This window comes from Suncus etruscus, chromosome 1, assembly GCF_024139225.1.
Source record: "Suncus etruscus isolate mSunEtr1 chromosome 1, mSunEtr1.pri.cur, whole genome shotgun sequence".
Lineage (NCBI taxonomy): Eukaryota > Metazoa > Chordata > Mammalia > Eulipotyphla > Soricidae > Suncus > Suncus etruscus.
In genome coordinates, this window is record NC_064848.1 from 144,075,682 (window position 1) to 144,097,776 (window position 22,095).

The following is a 22,095-nucleotide window of genomic DNA, read 5'->3' on the forward strand; positions in this document are numbered from 1 at the left end:
CCTTTTCATGTTTCCTGCTGATAATATTTCCCCCATTTCCAACACCCATTTTCTTTTCTCTGGGAGACTGATAATAACTTTATTCATAGATTGAAATTTGTGCTTGATCCTGGCCAACTCAAGGGCATTATGTCTATAGGTAGAGAGAGTGCTTCTTAGGATGTAATTTGCAGTGACCATGGAGAAGAACACTGTGTTAAAACAGTACTCACTAAAACCTGAAGATCATAGGCATCAGAAATGACTGGATCCAGGCATATATTCACACAGATTATCTTGTGTGCAGGACTATGCCTTGCTATCATAATCATGGGCAGTCATTGACCAGAATCTAAATTCTTATTCTATCTTTACAACCTGGCTATGGGATGTACCCTGCAGCAAAACTGGTTATGTTTCAAAAAGTTTATATCCAATCATCTCTTTGGGATCAGGAAACATTTTCCCATAGGAACATGTAATACATTGTGGTGTGTCTCTGCTGTCTGACTGAGCCACAATGTTCTTGAGACACAGTTGTTCTCTTTGGTTCCCACCAGCAATTATTTATCCTGTTTCCCTGGGAAAGTGTATTCTGAGTTCTAAGTTGGGATGCCTGGACCCACTGCTTCCCACTTCCCTGGCAGCCTTAGCTGTAGCTGTTTTGGGGCCTGTGGCAATCAGGATAGGGAATGAGGTAGCCTTCCCAATAAAGAGAGAAAGAAGGGGATACAGAGACCTCTGGATAACTTTCTCAATTCAGAGTCTGAAGAAGGAGAATGTTATGTGGATCAGCAACTCCTTACATCTTCTAAATAAGACACAAAGCTCAAGAACTTTTCCTAAGGAGAAACTTTTTTCTGTTTATTTTTTGAGTCAGACCCAGCAGTGGGCTAATTCCTAGCTCTGTGCTCAAGGATCATTACTGGTGTGGTTCAGAGGAACATATATGGTGCTGGGGATTGAACCTGGGTTGGTCACATGCAAAGCAAGAGCCCTACCTGCTGCACTATTGCTCTGACTCCGGAGAAATGATTTTTTAAAATATAGTTTTAAAAAATGCCACACAATTGACATAGTTGACCATAATACATTTGTTTCCAGAAAAATGAAAGCAAAGTTATTGAAAAAGAGAAAGAAAATAAAAGAAAGAAAAAGTATAGTAGCAAGCACAGTTGTGAACATTATTATATCTCCAATGACATCATTAATACAATGGCAGAAGGTTTAATAAACTCTTGTTAGCTGTCCATTCTGTTAAATTGATGTCTTCCTGAAGTTTGGTCAGATTAGTGTCCTGCAGGAAATGGTAGCGGGCCAGTGATAGGCAGGGCCATTGGGAAAAAAGTGTTTCTGAGTGATGGAGGTAGAGGAGTGGCTTCAGCAGGGCAGGGGCTTGACCCACCCTATCCTCTCAAGATGGCCAGCTTTCTACTGTATGGACCAGTGTACCCAGATCTTTCAAGCTTGGCTTACATCTCTTCTGAGAAAAGAGTGAGTCTATGGAACTGGCTCAGTTTTATTAACACACTATCATGTGCTCAGAGACTGTCAACTTGTTCTCTTCACTACACAGCTTGGCATTGGGATTGGTGACTCTGATGGCCAGCCGGGTCACTCTTTCTACAATTACTTTTGTGATTCTTGGAGACATTGTGAGTGATCTAAGCACAAACATTGTGTTTATTGCACATAAGCACCTCTAGATTCTTGACATTGTAGACCAGGAACTCCTGGAAGCCACTAAGACAGCATGTACTTCATCTTCTTGTTGCTGATGTTGGACATCAAGAGGTAGCCCTTGAATCTTCTGCACATCCTACTGTCAATGCCTCTGGGCTTTGTGACATAGTGGTCGGAATAGTGGCTGATGAACTTCTCGGTCCTCTTTTTGATGACCTTGGGCTTCACTAACCGTCTGAGGGTGGCCACGGTGACTTCTAGCAGCAAATGGCAGCCACCTTCATAGCAGTGCCAAGGAAGGGAAGGGACAAAAGGTCATTTCTTTGGGCATCAGTCTCATTCTAAACCAGTCCCTAAGGCAGATGTTCTTCATCTCTTCTTGGAGTGTACACTTTCTAGCAATATCTCCCTGTGTTGATTCTAAGGCAACTAAACACAAGAGGGATAAAGAAGGGTGGGGTTGGGAACCACTGGGTTTTAAGGAAGAGAACTTGATTCATAGACCCTGCTCAGCTAGATTCTGGCAATGCCTCTTTATTCTGCCCAACACCCAAGTCTGTTATTGCTGCTACTGTTGTCAGTTGTACTTTTAACACACATAGACCTATCTGAGGGGATTGTGCCCCGTTCAAATTCAAAGGGAGGCTGTTCACCAGTCCCAGGTGCTTGCCATTTCAGGACACAGCTATTTCCTTTCTCTGTGTCCGTGCCCCCACTTGGGAAAGAAAACCATTCATTAAGGCGCCCTCCGGTAAAGGAAACATCCCCACCCCCAACCCAATAAACTGCTGCTCTTTCTCAACTGACTGTTAACTTGGAGAGTTCCAGAGACGAGACGATTGGGTTGCTTTCTTTTCTTTTCTTCAAGTTTTCGTTGTGTTCCACAAGACAACCTCTTTCTCTAAGATTAACATTGCTTATGATCGTTCCTGACAATGGACTCACTTCCAGAGGCCCTGCTAAGGATCACCAAAAAAGGGCATGCAGCGGGTTTTGGCAGCCTGCTCAGAGTTTCAGAGCTTTTTAGGTCTTGCTTTTTCTGATGAGTGATTTCCTGAGCATGCCTAGGGAATGACAGGCATCTCCACGGGCAGGCTGCATCCACCTCGGCCCGGGGTGTCGTCATTGGCTGCTTATTAGAAAAACTACAGGACAATGCATACCACCGACTGCCGACTGTAAACACAGGGGGATATGTGTTCACTTAGCATGGGCTTCTGGGAGGAGCTAAGGAAGGGCGGTCTGGTGTTTTATTGAATAGAGCTGTGTGTGTTCGGCTGCTTGCCCTCTCGCTGTGCTCCTGCTGAAAGAAATCACTCCTTCCTTGCTGCCTTAGTCCCCGGGAAGAAGTTGCGGCCAGAGAGGTAAGGAAGGGCTTTCTTGGCTCCCTTGGAGAGAGATGGGGGAACTTTTCTCCAGATTTGTCAACATTCAGGCCCAGGTAGTGAACATGGGAGACTGTTAAAGGCCATAAATCATGTAGATTCTGAGAGCCAGATGGGGCTTTACTGCCCTACAGATGTTCTGGGAAGACAAATAGAAGGCAATTCCAAGTTTTGCTTTGAGAGTTAGGAAGAGGGGAGGGGTCCTGGTGGAGACTACTATTCCAGGACCACCATTGGCAACTTTGATTCAGGGAGAGCCTTTGTTTCAGAATCTAGCGGGGAAAGTTCTACCTGAAAGCTCTGGGCCAGTGTCAGAAGCAAGCCAGTATTCTCGTCTTGGACTATCAGAGACAGAAAGAGGTTTTGCTTTTAAAGCAGCAAACTTTTTAGGTGGAGAAGACAAACGGTGCTGATTTCAACCAAAGACTTTTTTTTTAGACTAATTTGTTTTCCTAAAGGGTACATATAGGACTAGACTGGCTCCTCAACCTGCAAGGAAAGGAGGTCTGAGGTATAAAGAACACACGTAGCACTAATTGGGTTGATGTAACTGATCTGATATTTGCTGAGATGGAAGAAGCCTGCCATGATCTGTTTCCTATAAAACCAAATAATGTGAATGTGGCTTTGCTAGTGGGTGTGTTTCTAGAAATTGCCTTGAACATCCTACCAAACCGCTGCTTTAAAAATCTTGGTTTTTGTTTGAAAATGCTGCTGCTGGTGATTGTAGACTCGGAAAAAGATGTAGGCTAGAAATATGTTGCAAAAAGGGAGGAAAGAGACTTTCATTTCAAGATAGTCAGACATATTTGGACTTCTTAAACAGTAGTACAAGACAGCTAGTTGGTTTCTTTTTAAAAAGAGCTGATTGTAAAGGGTGGAGAAATTTAAGTGCTGCCTGAATATGTGGTTTTTAAAAAGTGGATGAGGACAGAGTGCTTGGAATTCATAGATCCCTTCTGTTAACAGGGCAATGCAGATGGATTTAGAAAATGAAATAGTGCAATCTTGCTAGGCTCTCTGGCAAACACGGATGTGTATGGCTAGAACTTAAGTGAAAAGTATGTGGCAATAGAAGAGATCTGACAATATTTTTAAAATAAACTTGGTATTAAAGGTTTCTAGCTCCAAAGGACTAAGTCTGTTTGATTTTATTCCGTGAAGTGATGTGATTCTTTGCTGAAACTCAAGAAATAATCTTTGATCTTTGTATTTAGGAGCTTGGGGATAATTTTCTTGAACATGCCTCCCTTTCCTTCTGAAAGTGATATATGAGAGCAGAATTCCCTGTGAATTTCTTTTCCTGGAACAGTTCTGAGTAAGTGTGAGAGAAAGGCTGCAGGCAAAAGATATAGTTTGATTATTGTCCTTTGCCTTGAAGGGATCAGGTTCCAAACTATTTTCACAGTGTTTTTTAACGTCAATCAAAATATAGAAAGCAAGTTCATTTTCGACTGTTCTCTGAAACCACATAGGGGATGCCGTTTTCAGGGAAATCTATATTCTTGGGATTTGAGGATAAATTCCATTTTGAAACTAACATCTTTGACTCCCTGAAAGTTCAAACTTCACTGTCACCTCTCTTTCCTGCTCTCCTTATATGCTCCCTGCCCACCCAATAACCACAAATCACTTTTTTCCAAAGTTACACTTAGTATTTTGCTATGTATAGTCACAGAACAAACGGATTTGAGATTTAAACTATTAGCAGCGACTTTACTTCTTTTATATATTAGCCAGCGCATATCTCTCCATATAGGGAGGTAAATTGAGGACAGTGAAACTTCAATCAAGAACTTTTATTTGATAACACTTGGGGAAAAAACTACAATGGCAGAAGTCTGGAACAAAAAAAAAATAACTAATAAAAGCTCAATTGCTACACATGTAAGAAATCTATCAATTGATCCATAGGATGTGTTGGGTTGTTTCCATTGTTCAAAACCAATTTAATGTGCAGTTGATATGATTCAGATCAAGTCATATTTAAGTATATAAACACTCTGTTTAATAAATAAAAGAACTAGATTCAAATTGAAGCCTAAAGGATTTAGATAACATATAGGAAAACATTCTGATGGTGAGTTTATTAATAATTATACTTGACTCTTTGTCAAAAAGGTCTCTTGCTCTGGGATGGGTAGAAGAAGTTGGACTTTTGTCCAGTCATGCAAAGTTCTAGAATTCAGACTTGGTAGATAGTTTCTATTTTGGTAAGTCTTCTTAGAAACACATGGAATAGTCTCCATTTACCTATTCTTTGGCAAGACAAAAAAGTGACAAAGAAATAGATATGGAAAGGACTTTTCCTATTTGCTACAGTCTATCATATATCTCTAAAATATGTCACTATGGTGAAGCCATGGTGGGGGACCCCAAGGAAAGTGCTGACCAAGTGGTATGAAAATAGTGTGGTAGGAATATGGAATAGAAAGATTCTGCCAACAAATTTAGAGACTTAAAAATTTTTCTGGATAAATTCTCTCAGAGTCCAAAAATAGAACCACTAGTTCCATACTGAGAGGCTTTCAACTGTCACTCTAACCCAAGTTTGTTATTGGAGAATTGCCCATAGTTCAGAGAACTGAGCAATTTCAAGAGATACAGATCCATTTGGGCAGCATGAAGAGAAATTGGTCCAGTGCGGGTTCCCTTACAAATAGTCCATATCTTGGAAAAAATCATCATCTATAGAATGGGTATTCATATGTTTTTCCTACCTTCCCTAGTGGTTAAGATGTTTAAATGAGATAAGGTCATATGATCATCATATTAGACAACTTCACATCTTATCTAGTGTCTAATTATCTTTTTTACCCTCATGCCCTCAATCCTTGAATAGTGCCTTCTGGATGCTGGTTTCTAGGAGCCTTGAGTTCAGGGCCCAGGGAATACTGGTCTACCTCAGTGTTACCTAAATTTTGTCTTTAATTATCAGCGTTCAGGACAACACATGTATTAGGAGGCAGGTTTACCCAGGAACCAGGAAATCTGAAGATCCAGTTGAGCAGAAGACCAATGACAAGGTGTTGACAACAGAAAGGCCTTGGTAAATGAGGCAGCTTCTCTGCCTCCAGCCAAAAGCATGGAACTAATCCCAGCATGTCAAGCCTGGGCCTTGCAGGGAGGGTGAGGTAATCAGGAGCACCTGGCTGTGGTTCCTGTTGGTAGTGAGACCAGACTGCTTCATAGATCTTGCCTCCTACCTCTGTTTGCTCCCATGTTTCCTGTCCCTGTCATATTCCCCCTTTAACAAATTCTAGTGGCATTTTTTACCCCCAGTGTCCACCTCTACAAGCTTCCTTTCCCGATCCCTTCCAAGCACACACGGAGATTGTTTGAGTCAAAGTGACAACACTCAGCTCTAGCTTGAGGCCAAAGGAATGACAACAAGTTCAACCCCAGATATGCACCTACCAAGGAAAAATTTTACTTTTTTTGACTAGAGAATAGACCTTAGATTTATTTCTGTAGCAAAGAGTTACTCATAGTGGGCCAGAAGTGGATGTGTTGAGATGAGGATAGGATGGAGGGATGATCTTGAGCAGTGAGGAGAAGTGAGGGAGCTGGCTTAGTTGCTTCTTGTCCATGGTGACGGTGGTGATATGGAGCAGAGAATCAGAAAAGATTCTTGGACAGTCTCTTTTAGATTCTTAAGAATCTGAAAATCACTCTAAGCTTTTAGGAGTTCACACCTTTCAACTCTTCTCTTGTGCAAATCCCTTGTGCTAGGAAATGTGGTGAGGAGAGAGGTAAAAAGTCTTGATTTCGGGCCCAGAGAGATAGCACAGCGGCGTTTGCCTTGCAAGCAGCCGATCCAGGACCAAAAGTGGTTGGTTCGAATCCCGATGTCCCATATGGTCCCCCGTGCCTGCCAGGAGCTATTTCTGAGCAGACAGCCAGGAGTAACCCCTGAGCAACGCCGGGTGTGGCCTAAAAAAAAAAAAAAAGTCTTGATTTCAATGTGTGAAGGAGATCTGAGTGCTAGTGGAAGTGTCCTTTCATCTTTCCCAGATTTTTTGGTAACAGGAAAGGATAGTGTACCTACGAGAGTACATAGAAGCAGATTCCCTCCTCTGGTGCTGAAACCAGATTGTTTCATGGATCTCACCTCTGCTGACTTCCGAACTTACTTCCTTATAATCAGCCCCTGCTGACACCTCCAATCTCATGGCCCCCATCTTCCATCTATACCAGCTCCTCCTTTTTCATTTTGAAGACAAAGAAATGTCCTCTTCTCTTGGAAACTGGTAAGGGCTAGTGCAGCCCTGAATGCTGGTGACCTCCTGCTCAGACAGCAACAGAAACTAAATGAAGAGATTGTTAAGGGGTCATGGGGAATCAGTGGCAGGAAGATCATTGTTTTAGATAGTTTAAGTGTTTAATATTTAATTGGGTGCTCTTCATAGGCACTCTTTTTTTAAATTCACAACATGAATACATATGCACATGTCTACTAGTGATAAATAACTTGGTGATCAATTGTTTTTTAATAATTTCCTGAGGCTTCTTGACATGATTTTGTGACTATGCAGATGAAAGCACTTGATGTGAAGGAAATTATTTAACTTGGAGATTATCACATGAAGTAAGAATATATTATTAGGATTAGTGCTTTTCCTCCCACATGAGCCATTCTTTCTCACATGCCTTACAGATTGATTGCTGGGGAATGAGACCAGTTTTGCCTGATATATTAAAGATGGTTAGGACCATTTGTTCTATTGGGCTCAGTAGAAGTAGAAGTCAATGTAAAGAAAAAAAGCTATCTAACTTTGTGTTACAGGAAAGTAAGTAAAAGACAAATAACACAGATTAGAGGCCAGACAGTTGTTTAGAAGAAACCCAGATCATTCTTACTAAATCTGAGCATGATTGAGACTGAGACTTTTGTGGAGCACATGAAATAGGATACTTAGAATCAGTAGATTGGTGTTAATAAGCCTCAATAGCTTTAGCAAAGAGAGAATATTCTAAGATACATGCAGAATAATACAGGGATGGAACTACAAGGAAATCTAAGAATAGAAGCCAAAATGAGTCCAGAGTCTAAAGAGAATGGCGCTGAAACCAAGGTGTGTCAAAAAAATCTCAGCAGAGTTCCAATAATGTGTTTCCAAAAATGTAACTCAGCTAAGACATATAAATTTGCTTTCTGTTGTATTAGTGAGTCAAGGTTTCTTCTGGGGCCAGAGAGACAGCACAGTGGTAGGGTGTTTGCCTTGCAAGCAGCCGACCCAGGACAGGTGTTGGTTCAAATCCCGGCATTCCATATGGTCCCCAGTGCCTGCCAGGAGCGATTTCTGAGCACATAGCCAGGAGTAACCCCTGTGCATTGCTGGGTGTGGCCCAAAAACCAAAAATCAAAAGAAATAAAATAAAAGTTTCTTCAGGGTTTCCAGTTCAAATTCTGAGAGGGGAGATCTCATTAGTTCAGCTAATAACTAAGGTCTTTGGCAATTCCTGATGCTGAAGGGGACTTTAGCAGTTAGCAAAATATCTGGGGAATTACCAATGGGGCTGGAAGCATAATTACTTTTGGATATAAAGGAAACCAAGGTCCAAGAGATAACTTAGAGGTCTGTGTTAATGATTTGTATGCAGAGGGCCCAACTTCTTTCCCTGGCACCACATATTGTCTCCCTACCTGCACCCCATCCTAGCATATCCTGAAGTAACCCTCCAAGCATAAAGCTCAGAGTAGGCTGGGTGTATACACCACTGGGTGTTTTCCACCTCAATTCCCAAAATAAAAAAGAAAACAAGTCTCCTGGAAATTATATTTACAAGAAAAACATTGATGGGTATGGAGACAATATTAGATGAATGTCTGACAGCAATCAATAGATAGCATTAGGATTTTTATGTGATTGAATTCCTAGAAAGGCAAGCAATAGAGTTAGGCTCATACAATGTTTGATGAGATTAGACATTTGTACTACTACTGATAATTGAAAAAGATAACAGTTAACGCATTTCAGAAATACTGCATAAAAGTCCCTAAATGTTTTTGTTGGCAAGAAACTTCAGATGAGTCATAGGAATGATAAGGTTGCCCAAACTAGGTAGTCTTTAAGATTTACTAGGTAATGACTTAATTATAAATAAATAAATAAAATGACTACATTTCAATTTAAATAAGAGCTCTTTAGAAAGCTTAACAAACTGAAGCATAAATACGAGTATATTCCTAACCAGTGGACATTTCAGATCTTGCAATATTTTCATTCTTTCCTTCTCTATTATGTTGTCTATTAAGGCAGGTAGCAGGATTTGTCCAAGACTCATTCTTTAAAAATGCATTGACAAATATACATCAAGAGCTAAATGGTAAAGGCAGAAGGAATCAGAAGAACAGACTATAAGGAGCAGATAAGAGATCTGGAATTGTTTATACCCAAGAAGAGAACATGTCAGGACCACATGGCTGTGATTCAAATATTTGGAGTACTTTTGGGTGGTGTTTCTTGAGACAAGAGAACTGAATACATGGATTCATAGAATTTTCAGGTTGGGCATGGCCTCAGGAGTCATTTAACTTAGGGTTATGGCATATATATTTTTACCTGTTATCTAACTATATTCTCTTAGTAGTGACCATGGTGAACAGTGGGTTGAGAAAAATAGACTGTTTACCTGGGAGAAAATAGTTTTGTTATTGATAGTGGTGTTTGTTGGAAATCTTTCATTTCAGCAACAGCCTGCTTGCAGGGCAGATAGCTCCACATCTAATGGTGTGCTGAAACTAGAGGATGCTCCATATAAGCCTGACTTTGATGAAAGATATGCTAATGGTGTGCTGAAACTAGAGGATGCTCCATATAAGCCTGACTTTGATGAAAGAAATGCATAGAATCCAGAATCTTTAAATATAGAAACCTGATACCAACAACAGCTCTTTCAGATTATTATTGCTCACATCCCACATAGCTTACTCGCTGTTGACCCAACATTATTGCACCACCATGCAGAGTTCCTAACGTACACACCTGAGATCCTAAGGAGACCACAAATTTATTGCAAAAGGCAAACAAATCCATAGATGCCATAGCTATTTTGGCAAACTGCAGTGCACAATATCTGGTGCAAAATTTTGGTGCAAATTTTCTAATTCCAAAATTTTGGTAGGATGAACTATTAATTTATGTAAAGGAGTCTTTCAATCTATAATAATTTGATTTTATAAAGTAATTTTTGATACTTTATTTTCTCAATCAATGGACTTTAAGCATCTATGGTACATGACATGGGAAGGTTGGGTAAGGACTTTGAAATCTTTTTTTTTTTTTTTTTTTTTTTTGGTTTTTGGGCCACACCCAGCGTTGTTCAGGGGTTACTCCTGGCTGTCTGTTCAGAAATAGCTCCTGGCGGGGCCCGGAGAGATAGCACAGCGGTGTTTGCCTTGCAAGCAGCCGATCCAGGACCAAAGGTGGTTGGTTTGAATCCCGGTGTCCCATATGGTCCCCTGTGCCTGCCAGGAGCTATTTCTGAGCAGACAGCCAGGAGTAATCCCTGAGCAACGCTGGGTGTGGCCCAAAAACCAAAAAAAAAAAAAAAAAAAAATAGCTCCTGGCAGGCTCACAGGGGACCATATGGGACATCGGGATTCAAACCAACCACCTTTGGTCATGGATCGGCTGCTTGCAAGGCAAACACCGCTGTACTAACTCTCTAGGTCCAGGACTTTGAAATCTTAAAAGAAATCCTTAAGGAAAAAAAGAGCTAGTATTTTGTTGTTGTTGCTGTTGTTGTTTGTACTTCAGATTAGTTACCTACCCATATCAAGTAAAATTAACATTAATTTGATCAATGTCCATTTATTGGTTGGTAAAATTCCCAAGGGCAGAAAGCCCCTTTTCAAATGTATATACTCACTGCCAGATACATCAAAGTAGCCCAATAAATATCTGTGGAATGAAAGAGCAAACCAGGAGACTCAACTGAGGTCACTAAGTTAATGTGAAAAAGTTTGTCCCAAAATACATAGCTATATAAGCCCTAGACCTAACCAATTCAGTATACTTGATTGCAAAAGAATGTCACATTCATGGATTGGTTTCCTACAGTCCAGCAGTTCTTGACCAGAGTCTCAGTGAGAATCAACTAGAGCTGATTTTCAAAATTTGCACACCCAAGGCCCATCCGTTATAGATTCTGACTCAGTGGGTCTGGGGAGAGGTCCAGCATCTGTAGTTTATAAATAACTCCCTAGTGAGTCCGCTAAAACATTCTGGCTCAGACACAATTCTATATATCTATGCTAAAAAGAACCAATAGTAGACATATAGAATTACTTATTGCTCAGAAGCCCGTTTTTTTCTGTTTTAAATAATTTCTGAAATACTAGTATGTATTCCAAATAATCAATTTTACCTGAATCTCTCTAAAAATGCAAGAATTCTTATCTGAAAATATTTCTAGCCTCCCATGTTTTTTTGATTTGAACACAAAGCAATCAACTCTGTATGGTCTTGCTTTCTGATGAGATTTTCAGCATTTTCTTTTGTACAGCATTGAAATTGTGGCAAGAAGAAAATTTCTCATGGTATTTCCACTTCCTGTTCCAACTATCATTACTAAGTGAAATTTAGGCTTTGAGGAAGGAGAATAAGAGAAAAAAAAATCCTCTTTAAGTATTTCTGTCCCTAAGATGTTCTGAAGATTATTTACTTTAGATATTTAACTTACCAGGAATAACAGAAGATGTTTTTCTTTTTTCTCCACAAAGTGGTAAGGAATGTTTAAATCCCAAGTGAGAAGAGGGAGAAACTTCCTTAGTCCTCACCCTCTATATACTCTTAAATTCATCTGGCCAGGGGAAAGTGGAGGACACTGGGAAGTTTGGACCCATAATAGATTAGAGGACTTGGGTACATGGAAAAGAGAAGAATTTACTTTTGCAGAAAGAAATAAAATGTATTAAGGTTTTTAAGAATTATCTCCTACAAAACCATCATTAACAGTACTGTAAATCATAGAAACAATAAATATTTTTTTAAAGAGTAACTTCCTCTGGGGCTGGAACAACAGAATAGGGCTTAAAGTACTTTCCTTGCTTGATGCAAACTTCAGTTTGATCTCTGGCACTACATATAGTCTGTCAAGCAGTCAGGTCCCTCAAGCAAAGTGACCCCAAAAGCACAGAAACAGGAGTAAATTCTAAGTACCACATGGTGCTTATTCAAAGCAAAGAGTAACCATCTTTGAATTAGGTTGTATTCAGAGCACCAAATTCACAAATTATATTCAATGAGGATTGCTGATCTAAAGTTGTCTGCCTGAGAGGCCTAATACAACAAGAAAATGAGAGTTCTTACTATATTTGTGCCAATTCAATTGATTTATAGAATTGTACTTCCTTTATGTCCATGAAATCTGGACTTGCTGGAGAAGTGCTTTTATCAAGGAAGTAGCAGTAAAATCTACCTAAAGATAAATCCCTGACTTAGTCTCGTTTTCCCTTTGAACCTGTCCCCCAAACAGCAGTGTGGGGCATCAATTCACAAAGTGGCTCCCACTAATGAATTTAGTATTGAGATTTTGAGCAATTTGTATTCAACATGATAATTAATAAGAATACATTTTATAAGTCTATCCTTAATAATTATTTTTGAACACCAAGATAATAGATACTCAAAACTCAACCTTTCCAAATATTATAATATGCTTATTGTCTATGCTCTTGAAGTTAGTTGTATCTTTTATAGCTGTTGGCTGGAAATATTATACAATGCTAAGCAATTAGTGTCTCTTTCCAATTTTTTATTCATTACTGTCTTGTTAGGGGCCCAAGATAAACCATGATAGAAATTAAGCCTTGATATACATTAGCATATGCTAGAATTTAGACTCCCTCTCCCTTGGAAAGGGAATGTTATTGCCAACATTTAGAAACAAATCTCTGACCAGAGAGTTGGTAAAAATTAGCCTCTATACAGATCTTCAGAATACTCTGTTGAGTTGTACCCATATTCATAATATGCACTTATCACTGAATCTTTATTTATGTCTTATGTCCCTAGAGTAGAAGCATCATGGAACAGGGCTTTTCAGTTCTGTGACTTTATCTTAAAATAGTGCCTTCCTCTCATGGAGCTGGTGCTGAATATGGAAGCCACACAAGTAAAGGAATTAACATTAATAATTGCTTCTGACTGAGATAACTAAAGCCATCATTCATACTTTGGCCTCACCAGTTTCTCTCTCTTTCAACACTGAGAACTTAGAATAATGACTGATACATGTTAAGTAGTGTATAGATGTTTATTAGATTTTAAAAATCAGAAAAATAATCAAAAGAAATCATCTTTATCACAAATGTATAGAGGGGAAAAATGAGGAAAGTTATAAGTAGGTAAAGTAATGTATCTAGGTCAGAAACATAGGTTAGAAAGCTAAAAATTGCCCAGGGCCTGGACAGTTGGTATCTCTCTCTCTCTCTCTCTCTCTCTCTCTCTCTCTCTCTCTCTCTCTCTCTCTCTCTCTCTCTCTCTCTCACACACACACACACACACCACCACCACCACCACCACCACCACCACCACCACCACCACCACCACCACCACCACCACCACCACCACCACCACACCAGCAGGAGCTGCTCTGGTCACTATCCTAGGCCCCCAACCCACAATCCAAGTTTTCCTTGAAACTAACTTTGGAATAAGGATGACTTGAGTTTGAATTTTAAGCTTATAATTTTCTTTCTTTCCTTTTTGATTCCCTCCTTACTTTTCCCTGCTCCCCAGTTTTTAGGGTCTATTCTTTGCTCTGTACTGAAGGATCACTCTGGCCAGCTTGGGGACCTCACATGGTCCCCCAGCACCACTGGGAGTGATTCTTTTTTTTTTTTTTTTTTTAGTTTTTGGGCCACACCCGGCGATGGTCAGGGGTTACTCCTGGCTGTCTGCTCAGAAATAGCTCCTGGCAGGCACAGGGGACCATATGGGACACGGGGATTCGAACCAACCACCTTTGGTCCTGGATCGGCTTGGTCCTGGATCGGCTGCTTGCAAGGCAAACGCCACTGTGCTATCTCCCCGGGCCCCTGGGAGTGATTCTTTTTTTTGGGGGGGGGTGGGGGAGTGATTCTTAAGTGGAGAGCCACTAGTAAACCCTGAATATCACTAATGTGATAAAAATCATTTATAAAAGGAAAAAAAAAAGATTTAGTCGGAGAAAAAGAGGGAGAATTCAGAGGGAGAATGAATAAAATAGAATGGCTGCTTATAGCGTGAGCCCTTGTAATTTCTTGAAGTTTGAGAACATAAGCTCGTTCCTTGCCTTTCTGCTCTCTTGACCCTACATGGTTGCTTCAGGGGATATACAGCAAATGAAAGCATTTGCCCAACATCACCCAAGATGTGAGTGGCAGTACTGGTGTGAGGGCTCTGCTGGTTCCAGCCCCCTTCACTTTCCTGCTCTGTGTCTCTCTGAGGAAAAGCCACAGAAGCCTGGGCAGAGGATCGCATAACCAGTCATTATCATTTGTCAGAGAGCCACAAGGCACTTCCAGAGACAAGCTCCTTGTCGTTCCCTGCCATATAAGGCAAAGGGCTAAACACCATTTCTTTCACTACCAACCAGAGGATGATTCAAGTGAGAGACAGGATGAGAATCTAGGCCTACAACAGTTTAAAAAAAAAAAAAAAGAAAAAAAGAAAGTCTCAGCAGCAGGCTGCAGAAATACTTTGGTGTTTTCCTTTCCTGGTAGCAGGAGAATTTAACAAGCAGTTTTTACCCTCTCCTTTCCCTGACTCAAGGGAACAATATTTTGGAATTTGGTATTGAAGGATTAAATTCTTTGTCTGAATCTATCCCACTGTTTCAGTGTTTGCATCTATCAAAATTGCAAATTTAAAAGCCCAAGGCAGAGTGATTCTGAGAGGAGGAAGGGTGGGGTGCCAAGGATATTACCTCTGAAGTGATTGGCTAAAGAATTTAGGGGTCTTCTCCCTGATTCTTTTGCCAGGGCATCTCAGCTAGAGTGTTTATTGTTAAGGCTTTACATTTAAGTTTTACCTCCCTGCCTCCAAACTCAGATATCCTGACTCTTTGCCTTCCTGATCAAGTCACAGTAGTGATTTCAGAATCCTAAATTCAGCCACCACGGAGGGAGAAACTGAGGCCATAGCAGATGAAGCTATCTGACTATGGCTTGGCATTACTATGAGGGATGCCCCTCTTTCAGATAACCAAAGAAAATTTATTTAATCCTCTCAATAAAATGAGAAAATAGGAAGTCTGGTTATATCCTAACTCTATTCTTCAGACAACTTGTTTCTAGGGATATTTGTTTCCCAGAGTATTATATGCAAGGTGGACAAATAAGACTGGGAGGCAGAGATCAATAACTCTCAATGGGGCTTCTTTTTTTTTTTTTTGGTTTATGAGTCACACCCAGCAGTGCTCAGGGGTTATTCCTGGCTCTGTGCTCAGAAATCGCTCCTGGCAGGTTCAGGGGATTTGAACCACTGACTTTCTGCATGCAAGGTAAATGCCTTACCTCCATGCTATCTCTCCAGCCCTTTAAGGCCTTTGAAGCAAGTGATTTCAAGCCTCTGTCTTTGGCCTGCAGGTGGCAGTTTTCAAGTTCGGTGACATAGTCCTTGTCTGTGTCAACGCCCAAGACACTTCCTCTGTTAAAGACTTCTATCTTTTATCTATCAAGGGCCTCTTTCCAATTACAGCCACAATCTGAGGATCTAAGGAGTGGAATTTGCAGTGTAAGAATTTTGAGAGAGGGGCTAATGAGAGATAGTACAGGAGTTGAGCCTGCCTAGCATGAAGTCAACTCTCTTTTTACCTTTAACACTTTTTATGGTCCCCAGCACCTCTAACAGTAATACCTGAGCACAGAGCCATGATTAAGCCCTGAACACCATCAGGTATAGGCCAAACTAACTAAAAACAAAAACAAAAAAAACTCTAATGGTAAGAATTTTGAAAGACAATTAAACCTACATGTAACTCCCAATCAAAATGATGGTAGAAATCCTTATGGCCTCCTTTTGAAACTTGAAAAACCAAAGAAAGACTTTTGCCTTTGGCATTTCATCTTCCCTCTGGGTCTAGAGAATGCTTTGCTAGAAATCCCTTGGCCTTTGAACTTGCCCTTGACTTGGACTCACAGGCTTTCACAACACACAATTCTGATCCAATGAAGAGTCAAAAAAGGTCTCTGAAATGACGCACTGAGGAGCAGCCACACAGGCTGTGGCCACTCTGTGGCAGCCAGTGAAACTGGGTGGCAGACAGTCTGGTATGTGGCCATGAGGAGTGGGGCGGCACTAGGCAGGAGGAGGTGAGCAGTTCAGAGCCTCCAGCTGTGTGTGTGTGGTGGTGGGGGGAGGAGGGTGGGTAGCCACAGAGATAGGATTTGAGTGCATGCTGTAAGCAAGGAGGGGTTTAAGCATTTTCTTATTTGCTAATTACAGTCACTCATTCCCCCCATACCAGGAAAATGTTAGAAACTGGCACATATTTGTGTTCTGAATCATTTGTCTCCTGCTTTTGTATTTTTTCTCTATTCTCTGGTGCCTCTTCCATCCTATACTTTGTTAGACACTTTGCAGGCCACCATGCTGCCAACTTGAACCATGTTGAGCTTGTGGGTGACTAGCACCCTTGTAGATTCTTTAACCATTATTCCCTTTGCCCCCTCAGTTTCTTCTGCATGTTCATTTTCTGCTTCTGTCAGAGGTGGTCTGTAGGGAGAGAGGCTGTCTCGTTCATTTCCCAAGCTAGGATACTTTTGAGAGGAGAAGGAGTCATAAATAATTTCTCTAAAATACCAAGTTTAAAGTGGGAAGGGACCCAGACAATCTGGGAGGGACATTGAGCCCACATGGACTATTGATTTCTGCTTTGCCTTGCTGTTTTGTACCCACACACCTTTGTTATTCTGAATATTTATATTTCTATCCATGAGCCTAAGAGACTTTTGTCAGTATGATTTTCTGTTTTCCCTTTTTCTTCCTCCTTTCTCTTCATCTTTGGATTTTATCACATCATTTCCTCTTCTTCCTACTCCTTCTCTTGTTTTTGGTGTAACATTGGCTGCCTCTCAGGGAGGTCAAGTGTCTGCCATGATATATACAGGACATATGCCCAGAACTTCTGAACACACACACACACACACACACACATACACACACTTGCACACACACATGCATACACAAAACCACCATTGTCTTCAAATATTTCAAGCTGCTTTGGATCTCAGATGAGACCTGATTAGAGTGGCCATTAGTTCAGCGTCCAGAGTCTAGAGTCCAGAGTCCAGAGTCTAGAACATTCTGTGCAACTTAAGCCATAACCAGAACTGTCCTGTGGACATATTCTGTGTCTGTGTGTCTCACAGATTCTGTGTTCTATAAGTATGCATTGCTTGCTTACACTTGAAAATCCATAGCCTGAAAAAAAAATAACATGAAAATGATGGTCAAAGCGAACCAGGCACTTACTGTCTTTCCGGTCATTTGTCATCTGGATTGCTTTTACTTCTAAAGTGGTCCATACCAAAGACTTAAGAAAATAGTTGCTCTGAGTGCAGCATCAGAAAAAATGAATATTTAGACCAGGAGATTGAACAAACATTGTCTTAAGTTCCTTTATGATTCATTCATCTACAACTTACGATTCATTCTAAAAACTATCTTCCGTTGTCAACGAAAACCTTGCAAGTAAGAACTGAAATGCCTTCTCGGGGCTAAAACTTGTTAGAGAGGCAGAATATTTTCTTCTTGAAAATGGCTAGAAACAGACCCAGGGGTGTCTGGAATGCTTGACAATGTAGCCTTGTCAGCTGGAAAAAGCTGTTCCAATTTTTTTTGTTTATTTCCTTGGTGAAGGATTTAAGCATAGTTGCCCCCTCCTCTTACAAGTACCTTGAAAATTAATAAAGGGGGAAATTAGTGAAGAAAGATGTTTTAGGAAAGAATACAACAGTTCTGTTGTGTCTGTTATCTTATCCCTCCTTTCCTTCAATCCATCTTTCTATCCATCCATCTGACAATCCTTCCTCTGACTATCCCTTCTCTTCTCCTTATTCTTTGTTTTCTTTTATTTTCTCCCCATTGAGATGGTTGTAGTTGTAAACCTATTGCTTCTGGGAAGTCATCTGCTTTAAACCATGACCATCTAGATTGTTCACTTAATTCTGTCTTTTAAAAAAGACTGATGATAACCAAAGGAAAAATCAAAATCCTGTACTGAAGGGTAAATACATAGTCATGGCAAAGGCAGATTAGAAATATCACTCTGTTGCAAATATTGGGCAGAGTTTCTATTAGCCATCTGGGTACTATAGACTCTCCCTTGTTGAAATAGAAAATGAGGGGCCGGAGAGATAGCATGGAGGTAAGGCATTTACCTTTCATGCAGAAGGTCATCGGTTCAAATCCCGGCGTCCCATATGGTCCCCCGTGCATGCCAGGAGCAATTTCTGAGCACGGAGCCAGGAAAAAACCCTGAGTACTGCCGGGTGTGACCCAAAAAAAAACACAAAAAAAAAAAAAAAAAAAAGAAATAGAAAATGAGAAGAGGAAGAGTTTGAGGTGTTTTTATTTTTAATTTTTCATGATTTTCAATGTTCTGCTCTTATTACTCTGTTAAAATAAAAATAATTCATTTTTCATTGGAAGTAGTTTTAATCTTGTTAACTCTTTCTCCCGGATTGGTATGAGACTTATAGGTTTTTTGGTTGTTTTTTTGTTTGTTTGTTTGTTTTATTTTGGTTTTGATTTTTGAGTCACACCCGGCAGCGCTCAGGCTCTTCGCTCAGAAATCGCTCCTGGCAGGCTCGGGAACCATATGGGATGCCGGGATTCAAACCACTGTCCTTCTGCATGCAAGGCAAATGCCCTACCTCCATGCTATCTCTCGGGCGCTGAGACTTATATTTTTAATATCTTGGTCCTTATCTTTTGTGGGCACCTCCTACCTAGGTACTGGTCTAAAAAAAAAAATGTGTCCATAGTAGATCACCTATGTGATTTTGAATAGTTCATTCTGTCTCAAGCTTTTAATTCTAAACTGACAATATATATTTTTTTCTTCTCTCTATACTTGGGTAGGAAGCATTGGGTCTTAAAAGTAAAACAAATTTAGGTGTTCATGTCTTGATTTTTGTCACAAAATAAAATTGTGGTCTGAGGGTGAGGGAGCTGGGATGGAAGGGACATTGAGGTAATGGTAGAGGGATCCTGGCACTCTAGTTGTGAGGATGGTATAGCAGTATCCCATGTTGTTTCTTTTTTCTTATTTTGGTTTTGGGGGCTTACCCAATAGTGTTCATGGGCTATTCCTGGTTCTCTCCTCAGGAGTGATCTCTGTTAGTGCTAAGCACCATATGTGTACTGGAACATTGGAACATGGATCAGCCACATGCAGAGCAAGAGCCTCATATCTTATGCTATCTCTCAAGATCCCCAGTATTTTTTAAGGACAGTTGGTAGAGATCTTGAGCATTTTGGAGGGGGAGGAGTGGGTGGTGCAGTAATTTATACATCAAACCTATAAACACTAGCACTATTGTAACCATATTACCTAAAACTACAAAAATATGTTTTAAAAATTTAGGAAGATGTGGTTTCTTTTTCCTTTCCAACAGACCTTTGCTGATTTGGTTTTTTTTTGGGGGGGGGTTTGGTTTTGGTTTTTGGAAGATATAATGCCTATATTCATAAAGGAAACACTCTAGATTCAAAGGTCAGAATCTGAGGTTTCCCATAATTATGCCATGCAGAACAAAGTCAGCTGGGGTGTGCCTCAACTCTAGTTCCAGCCTTCTCCTTCTTCTTTCTTTTCCCCGCCCCCCATTTCTAGGACAAGTATGTTCCTTCCATCCTTGCCTTTAAAAACCATATTGGTCTGGAAAATATTTGAAACTTCAACTGGCTGAATAGGGATGCCTAAGACAGATTCCCACCCAAATAAAACATTTGCTTTCCTTTTATTTTTTTTTCTTTTTGTTTTTGGGCCACACCCAGCAACACTCAGGGGTTACTCCTGGCTCTTCACTCAGAAATCACTCCTGGCAGACTTGTGGGATTATATGGGATGCCAGAGATCCAACACTGGGTGGCCACATACAAGGCAAACACCCTACCAACTGTGCTTCACTTCAGCCCCATTTATTTTAAGGCATCAAAAAAGTGTCAGAGGGTTTAGGAACCACTTCTGACAATATTCACTGCCCAAAGACCAGGCATTTCTGGGTATAAAACTCAGAACTTCACATTCTATACATACACTCCAGCACTTTGATCCCTCTTCCCAGTTCCAGAAAAGTGTTTTTAGACACTTCATCTGAAACCACAGTGCAAGTGAGCATCAGCAGATCTTATAATTTTTGTCACTCTCAGATCCACCTCAATTGTCTTTGCCAGCATTTAAATTTTTAACACCTAAGATCACATATCTGAAAAGCTGTGCTTTATAATCTCTGTGATTACAATATCTATAGCCAAATGCATTAAAGGTTTAAAATGCTCAAGGAACTCAGGAGGAAGAGGAGGAGGAAAGGGTGTTGTTGGTCCTAGCAATTGTGCTTGGGCCAAACTTGCACAAGCCTATGGGTGGGACAAATTGTTTATTCTTAGTGTCTTTAAATAAATTTCATTTCTGCATTGTTTTTAGATTAACAGAAGTTACAAGAATATTATAAGGTTCACACTTGCCCCACACCCAGTTCCTCTGGTTTTAACCCTGTACATTTCCCACATTTTGTGAAAATAATGTCAGAATAATTGTTCAGGGGCCAGAGCCGTGGCACAGCTGTAGGATGTTTGCCTTGCATGCCGTTAACCTAGGACAAACCGTGGTTGATTCCCCATCATCCCATATGGTCCCCCAAGCCAGGAGTGATTTCTGAACGCATAGTCAGGAATAACCCCTGAACGTCACTGGGTGTGGCCCAAAAAGGGGGGAAAAAAGAACACATCAAAAAATAAAGAATAATTGTTCAAAAACAACGTCTTTTTATCTCTTTTTTTTACTTAATATTTTTATTTTTAAAGATCCCTAAGACAACAATATTTTATATGGCAGATGAAGTCACACATTATGGTGATATTGATGGAATTCTGAAAATTGCACTAGAAACTCCTCTTTTCTGGAAAATTATCACTGGACCTACAGCACTAAGAAGTTGTCTTCTGAAATACCCTTGTTCTCTTTGGTCTCTGCTTTGTTTTACTGCAGACCACTAACAGATTGTTCAGACCACTGTACCCGGATACTAGATGCTGAAGCCTCATATCTGCTGTGACTGAAGTTTATTTACAAAATGGAGATCTTCATTATAGTCTGCTGAATCTCTCATTACTATTTTGCTGATTTTAGGCAGCAATATTAGGTTGAAAGATTGACCTGACCACTGTACTGCTCCTATGAAGTTATCCCACACAACAATTACTTGTAGGCGTCTTACACTAACAAAGTCACAAATAATAAAGAGGGCTGGTGTGATAGCAGAGCGGTAGGTTGGGCATTTGCCTTGCACATGGCTGACCTGGGATGGACCTAGGTTTGATCCCCAGCATCCCATATGGTCCCCCGAGCCTGCCAGGTGCGATTTCTGAGCACAGTGCTAGGAGTAACCCCTGAGCACCATTAGGTGTGCCCCCCCAAAAAAAACAAAACCCCACCAAATAACAAATAATAAAGATTCACAACACTAACCAAAGAATAAGAGATAAATAATAATAAAAATATAATTTATGGACCCCCCCCAAATCTTGAAATTGGTTTGGTTCTATTATACTATCCTAACTCTTAAAAAAAAAATGGTGCCCTTAGGTTTCTACAAGCCTATTTTCAGTAACACCACCCCAAGCTACCTGGCCATACCAGAAAAGGACACAAGGGAGCAGTAGGTACCCCTTGACAATAGACAATCATTTTATAGATCATCAAAAAGCTAGAACCCTCTTATATCCCTTTCCTATATAATCCTCTTCATGACATTGGGTGGGGTTCATCTATTTCATGAGATGACCCTGACTGGTCAGCTTGGGGCTATTTATTGGCAGACAGATAAAGTTTT

At 40.4% G+C, this 22,095-nt stretch overlaps 1 pseudogene; it reads right to left on the reverse strand.

Moving 5' to 3' along the window:
* Positions 1–1,501: 1,501 nt before the first annotated feature.
* LOC126020752 (60S ribosomal protein L32-like) lies at positions 1,502–7,228 on the reverse strand (annotated as a pseudogene).
* Between the last annotated feature and the right edge of the window lie 14,867 nt (positions 7,229–22,095).